The sequence below is a fragment of the Anarrhichthys ocellatus genome, unplaced genomic scaffold (assembly GCF_004355925.1).
Source record: "Anarrhichthys ocellatus isolate YVR2014 unplaced genomic scaffold, GSC_Weel_1.0 scaffold101, whole genome shotgun sequence".
Lineage (NCBI taxonomy): Eukaryota > Metazoa > Chordata > Actinopteri > Perciformes > Anarhichadidae > Anarrhichthys > Anarrhichthys ocellatus.
This window is the reverse complement of record NW_022280131.1, coordinates 1,081,663-1,089,576: the sequence shown is the minus strand read 5'-3', so window position 1 is coordinate 1,089,576 and position 7,914 is coordinate 1,081,663.

The following is a 7,914-nucleotide window of genomic DNA, read 5'->3' as shown; positions in this document are numbered from 1 at the left end:
AAGTCTTTGAAACTGTTTATTTTCACAAAATCCACTTTTGGCCTATCCAGCAGGCCTGAAACGTCTTTTAAGAGCATAAAAGGCTGAGAATGTAACTTAATCCAGTAAAGAAGTGTCAGCATCAGATTCTAATGACAACATCATGAAACAGTGAAACAGTGAAAATAAACAGTTTTAAAGACTTTCTTCAAAAAAGTGGCTGAGGACAGTTGATTTCACTGTTTCATGATGTTGTCATTAGAATCTGATGCTTACACTTCTTTACTGGATTAAGGTACATTCTCAGCCTTTTATGCTCTTAAAAGACGTTTCAGGCCTGGAAGAGGCCAAAAGTGGATTTTGTGAAAATAAACATAGTTTCAACGATTTTCTTCAATAAAGTGGCAGTTTCAAAGATTTTCTTCATGAAAGTGGATTTTGTGACAATTAACAGTTTCAAAGACTTTCTTCAAAAAAGTAGTTGATTTCACTGTTTCATGATGTTTTCATTAGTATCTGATGCTGACACTTCTTTACTGGATTAAGGTACATTCTCAGCCTTTTATGCTCTTAAAAGACGTTTCAGGCCTGGATAGGCCAAAAGTGGATTTTGTGAAAATAAACAGTTTTAAAGACTTTCTTCAAAAAAGTGGCTGAGGACACTTGATTTCACAGTTTCATGATGTTGTCATTAGAATCTGATGGCCCGATACGGGGCTACCTACTGACTCAGTTCTATTAAAAGATTGGCGAGCTGGTGTTCTGTCGAGGAAACTTGCCTGGCTTCTACTAACTACCGTTACTCCTGACGTCTACCCTGCTTCCACTGGTAACGTGCACTCGGCCGAGGGGCCACCCTGGCCGGGCGCTTCTACCTGAAGCATTCGTTAAGCGTTTGCACTAAGTGCAATTTGCCCCAGAGGGCTTAGTGGGATGACAGGAATGTTTTTCAGTTATGGCAGCTTTCCTCTTTTGGATCCGGGCTCTTGGTAAATTGCCAGGTTAGGTTTTAACGGCTAGGATTATAACTAAAACCGTAAGGGACTGTTAAGTGGACTGGTTACTAGGATAACCATTAAGAACTCTTGTTGTTAACATACAATAGATTTAACCTTTTACTGCCACGAGGAACTTCTCCTACTTCAGCAAATGAATTCTCTTGAGAAATTTACTTTAAATGCAGATTAGATATTTATTGCAGGTTATATTAGCAGGGGCACAGCTACAGCTCATATAAAATAATACTATACTTGATTCGATCAGGTTACAATTTCTTCTTAGGTTATACTCATTATTTTTCGATGCCAAGGCGGCTCGGTGGAGCTGGATTCACGATGTAATAAAAAGTCCTTTTGGGGTTTTTAGGAGCGAAGGCCCGGCCTGACCTTCGGCTCCTCCTGCGCGGCCAACGAAGTCCGTTCAGCCATCCCTCAGGCTCAGTACATAGTCTTTGGGGCGGCTGCGTCCATCTGTTGTCCAGTTGTTAAAGTCAAACAGGGTGGAGAGGAAAATCTCCGTCTTTCAATCTTTGTCCAGGAACGGCTGTCTTCTTTCCGTGAACAGAGACGAAGTCCTCCGATGCGGCTGTCGAGGTCCAGTGTTTTCTCCATGGAGCACTTGGGTGGCTCCCGCGTTGAATCCCGTCTTGCTATTTGCAAGTCTCTCTTTTTTATAACACTTTGAGCTCTCTCTCCCCCCTCCTCCCCAACACTCCCTCCCTCGGCATGTGATTTACATGACATCATTGATTATGTGTGTGTGCTACAAACAACACCCTAAGCTTTAGCTTCAAAACAGTCACGCTAGCCCACTGACCAATCACGGCGCACATTAATGCTGAGCCAGCTGAACGTTAATGCTGACGTACTTGTAGGCCAGCTAGAAGGCTCTGGCATGTCAAAGAATAGGTCCAACATGTCAAACTAAAGATCTGATTGGTTGAACACTATGACAATCAACAATATGGTCCCTCCTCGATCCTCACTCCTCAGAGCTAAATAAGAGCTTTGGGACGGCCGTCAATATGGCGGCGCAGAACAACTTCCGGTTCAAGCGAGGATCGAGGAGCGAGGAAATGAGAATGAAGAGACTTGGGATGTACCCATGGACACTGAGCGGCATGTAATGCTGACATCATAATAGGCCGGCGCGCAGGCTCTGATATTCAAAGAATACGCCCAACATGTCAAACTAAAGATCTGATTGGTTGAACACTATGACAATCAACAATATGGTCCATATTTACTTAAACTGCAAAGGGATTAATTTGTGAGGCTGAAGGCCTCGGGCCTCTCTTCTTACCTAGAGACACGGGTGAAATCTGATTGGATAAAAGCTCTACTTAAAACAAGCTGCACTGGAAGCAGAGCAACTGAGGAAGACAGTAGCTGTGCAATGAGAAAATAAGATAATGGGTAAAATATTTTGATAAATTTTCATACATGTAGTGTATTGATGAAAAATTATTAAATTATAAAATAGCTATAATGTTGTGATTCTGTTTAGGCCAGCAGAGAAGGCCTTGCTGGCCCTGACGGCCCACCACTGATATATATATATATATATACACATAACCCCTCATTAAAATATGTATCTTTTTTATCTGTCCAGCAGCAACACAGTAGATAAATGCTAAGTTCATTCAGCGAGTTGTATCTACTATTACCAGTAGATGGTAGTATTTGTCTTTCACATTTATTGGGAAACCATTATCTCTCTGTAAACACCGCCGCTTTCAGATCAGACTCTGAGGCAAGCCCCTCCATAGCAGGGCACGACACCCACTCACTTGTGACGCTTTTAGAAAGAGGAAGAGTAGGCCTGAGCCACAGATAGGAGAAACACATCTCACATATTTCTATCACTTGGGTTTCCCTGATGCATAATCATTAGTAGATACTGCTCATGACTAAATAAGAACAGTACAATGTAATGTAGTAGAGGGCTTTGCAAAAACTTGATTCATGCCTCATCTGTGATCTAGCTGCTTGCTGGGGAATCCACGAAAACCCACAAGCAGTTTCCAATGAACTGCTAGTTTTCTTTCTTGATGACGTACTGTAGAATATGTAGCAGGAACATTGCTCCAGTGCTTGAGTGGTTTAATACAAATGTACTTAATGTATTAATGTGCATTAAATGTTTGTTTGTTTCTTGCAAAATAAGCAAAGTAACTATCGCTGTCAAGTAAATGTAGTCATATGAATTACTTTTCACTTGGTATAAAGGTATGAAGTATAGTATAAATAGTAGTATAAATACACTCAAATAAAATACATTCACTTCAAAACTGTACATAGCTACAGTCCAACGGGGGATTTAAAAGAAATGTGTAAGTGAAACATGAATAAGACCAAAATGGTACGTTAAATGATTTGTGATGCCTTTTCACTCACTGGAGCAAAACTACTTTAGCCACGCTTGCAGCGACTCTAGGTAATGACGGTTGGTCGGTCCACCACTTTGGTCTGGATAATATCTTAACAACTATTGGATGGATCGCCATAAAATGTAATGCAGGCATCCATGGTGTCAAGAGGATGAATCCTACTGACTATGGTCACTTTTTTAGCTACACCAAAAGGTTTACATTTGTGGTTTTGACTGTCTCTCTAACTGTTGAAGAGTTGCCAATTCGTCCAATATGTTAGATATTTTAGGGACCAAATATTTGCATAACTAATGACAATCCCTTCAGCCTCAACCAAAAGGAATGGGAATGTGTCGTTATCAACGGCAAATGGGCCATTTTTGGAGGATGAGGGTAAGAGTGCCATTCGCTAGCTGTTTACCGTAAGTGTCAAAAAGAACTGCTGAACTAACACAAAACACAACACAATAAAATGTAGTATATACTGTAGTATACAGTGGAACACAAAGGTAGGCTAACGATATGTGTTTGATTTTTGCTAGATATCGGTAGATTAATAATGCATCATTAGCCAACAGTTTTTTAGCATTAAATTAACATAACATTAGCTTGTTTACCTTTGTCTGAATGACTGTGTAGTAAATGGGATATGGGCCTGCATTTAAAAATGTTAGTGTAGGGACTTACGTCAAACACTAGATATATGGCAACATCAGTGACCATAATGGTTGGCCATGGTCCTCGACCATTCTATGTCTCCTAATCCTTAAGGATCGATATCATTATCTAACTTCCATCCATCCATCCATTTTCCTCCGCTTATCCGGGGTCGGGTCGCGGTGGCAACAGGCCAAGCAGGCTGACCCAGACTTCCCTCTCACCAGCAACATGTTCCAGCTCATTCTGGGGGATCCCGAGGCGTTCCCAGGCCAGCTGGGAGATGTAATCCCTCCAGCGTGTTCTGGGTCTTCCCTGGGGTCTCTTCCCAGTTGGACGTGCCTGGAAAACTTCCAGTGGGAGGCGTCCAGGAGGCATCCTAATTAGATGCCCGAACCACCTCAGCTGACTCCTTTCGACACGAAGGAGTAGCGGCTCGACTCCAAGTTCCCTCCTGATGACCGAGCTCCTTACCCTATCTCTAAGGCTGAGCCCGGCCACCCTACGGAGGAAGCTCATTTCGGCCGCTTGTAGCCGCGACCTTGTCCTTTCGGTCACGACCCAGAGTTCGTGACCATAGGTGAGGGTAGGAACGTAGACCAAGTGGTAAATTGAGAGCTTTGCCTTCCGGCTCAGCTCCCTCTTCACCAAGACGGTCCGGTGCAGCGCCTGCTTTACTGCTGCAACCGCACCGATCCGTCTGTCGATCTCCCGCTCCATCTTACCCTCACTCGTGAACAAGACCCCGAGATACTTGAACTCCTTCGCTTGAGGTAGGCACTCCGTCCCCACCTGGAGGGAGCAATCCACCGGCTTCCGGCAGAGCACCATGGCCTCAGATTTGGAGGTGCTAACTCTCATCCCCGCCACTTCACACTCGGCTGCAAACCGCCCCAGTGAATGCTGGAGGTCACGATCCGAGGAGGCTAACAGGATCACATCATCTGCAAACAGCAGAGAGGCGATCCCGAGACCCCCGAATCTGACGTTCTCCACCCCCAGGCTGCTCCTAGATATCCTGTCCATGAAAGTCACGAACAGGACCGGAGACAAAGGGCAGCCCTGGCGGAGGCCAACACCCACCGGGAACGTGTCTGACTTATTGCCGAGAATGCAGACACAGCTCCTACTGCAGTCGTACAGAGACCGGATCGCCCGTTGTAATGGGTCCGGCACCCCATACTCCCGCAGCACCCCCCACAAGAACCCCCGAGGGACCCAGTCGAAAGCCTTCTCCAAGTCCACAAAGCACATGTAGACTGGTTGGGCAAACTCCCAGAACCCCTCCAGTAGTCTTGCGAGGTTAAAGAGCTGGTCCACTGTTCCACGGCCGGGACAGAATCCGCATTGCTCCTCTTGAATCTGAGGTTCAACAAACGGTCAGAGCCTCCTTTCCAGCACCCTGGCATAAGCCTTCCCCGGGAGGCTGAGTAGTGTGATACCCCGGTAATTTGAGCACACTCTCCGGGCCCCCTTTTTGAAAATGGGAACCACCACCCCGGTCTGCCAGTCCATGGGCACTGATCCCGACCCCCATGCGACATTGAAGAGGCGTGTCAGCCAGGACAGCCCAACTATGTCCAGCGCTTTCAGCATCTCAGGGCGGATCTCATCCACCCCCGGCACCTTGCCACCAAGGAGCTTTTTGACTACCTCAGCGGCCTCTGCCAGGGATATGGGTGAGCCTCCCCCTAGATCTTCAGGCGCTGCCTCCTCTGCAGAGGACATGTTGGTCGGGTTTAGGAGTTCCTCAAAGTGCTCTTTCCACCGCCCCACGATGTCCCCTGTCAGGGTCAGCAGTCCCCCCCCCCCTGCTGAGAACAGCCTGGGGTAAGCCCTGCTTTCCCTTCCTGAGCTGTCAGATGGTTTGCCAGAACCTCCTTGAGGCCAACCGAAAGTCCTTCTCCATGGCCTCCCCGAACTCCTCCCATGCCCGAGTTTTAGCATTCGCGACCACCGCAGCTGCAGCCCTTCTGGCCTGCCGGTTGATCAGTTGACAGCTCTGCTCCTCTCTTTACCCGAGTGTCCAAGACATACGGCCGCAAATCAAATGATATGATTACAAAGTCGATCATTGATCTCCGGCCTAAGGTGTTCTGGTACCAGGTACACTTATAAGCCACCTTATGTTCGAACATGGTGTTCGTTATGGCCAAACCGTGGCAAGCACAGAAGTCCAATAACGAGACGCCATTCGGGTTCAGATCGGGCAAGCCGTTCCTCCCAATCACCCCCCACCAGGTTTCTCCGTCATTGCCCACGTGAGCGTTGAAGTCCCCCAGGAGAACTATGGAGTCGGTAGGCGGCGCCCTTTCCAGGACCCCTCCCACCGACTCCAAGAAGGCCGGATACTCTGAACTGCTGTTTGGTGCATAAGCACAAACCACAGTCAGAGCCTTGCTCCCCGCAACCCGTAGGCGCATGGAGGCGACCCTCTCGTTCTCCGGGGAGAACTCCAACACAGCGGCGCTCAGCTGGGGGCTCGTGAGTATCCCCACTCCCGCCCGGTTGACAAATGACCGATGACTGGACAGGTGACAGAGAGTGACAGCTACCGTAGCCATAACCTCTTTCCAAAAATGGCCCAGAATGATCCACGATTCCCATTCCCTATAGTTTGAGTTGAGAGCTAATTAGCTAATGTTAGCATGATTAAATGCTAAACTAAGATGGTGAACATGGTAAACATTATCGCCTGCCCGCTAAAATGTGTTTGCATGCTGACATTAGGATTTAGCTCAAAGCACCACATGCTTATGTACTACAGCCTTACAGAGCAGATAGCATGGCTGAATCATTAGACTTGCATATTCCCATGCCAGAGTCTACGTTGCTGAATTAAGGGATTTCTTTATTTACTTTAAAGTAAAGAGAAAGAGAGCAAATGAGAGTGTCAGGATCCCTGTCTGACCCGTTGTGTGTTAACTTGTTTCCCCCCAATCTCCTCTCCTCATGTGTCTGTCATTCCCCTGTTTGTTTTGTTATGCCAAGTGCTTGGTGTTGTTTTCTCGGGCCTGCCTCCAGACACCTCCCATTGCCACAGCCCTGATTGATGCACAGCTGCGGACAATCTGGCTCGTTACCCGGCAGTATATCAACCCTGATCTTGCAGGCCTGGGTTGTCAGTCCGTGTTGTCTTCTGCCTCGGTAGCCTCCGCCACCGTTCCGTAAATTGAACCCCATTGTCTATTCCCGGACTAATCTCTCTCCTCTCTGCTACGGGTGTAGTGTACTGGTCGATCTGCCAACCTTCCGGTGTCGAGCCACGGGACATCACACCGTCGAGCTGCCTGCCATCCGGTGTCGAGCCACAGGACTCACACCGTCGATCTGCCTGCCCTCCGGTGTCGGACCACGGGCTCCACGCCTTCCTGTCCTCTACTCTGGCAAATAAAATCTGTTATACCGGACTCTGTCTTGCTATTGGGTCCTAATCGTGAACTCCCGTGACAGAGAGAGAGCGATGGGAACTTAAGTGTCCCCTGCCAAAACTTATGTTACCATGGAACCATGTTCTCTAACAAACAAACAGAACTTATGTCCATTAACATGTTATTTCTGTGTGAAATATCAAATCAAAAACTATTTTTGCTTAGAAATAGTGTAATATACATACTGTCAGTACTGCCAACATAGAAGTCCAATAGTCAGGACATCATGTTAGAAAAAAAAAGGTAATCAACGAACTGAATGTGAAACATTCTGACATAGCGTACGTTTTAGTTTGACAGGAATCTCTAGTTGTGTAGCTGCAAATCTAAAATGAATAATCTGTTTACGTGAAGTCAAACTGAAACATCACAAACATAATGGGATTTTCTTTTTTATTGCATTTGTTGCATAATGACACAAACTTGGACAATTTCTATGCTCAATACTTAAGAAAACAGAAGTAACACAATTGTTAG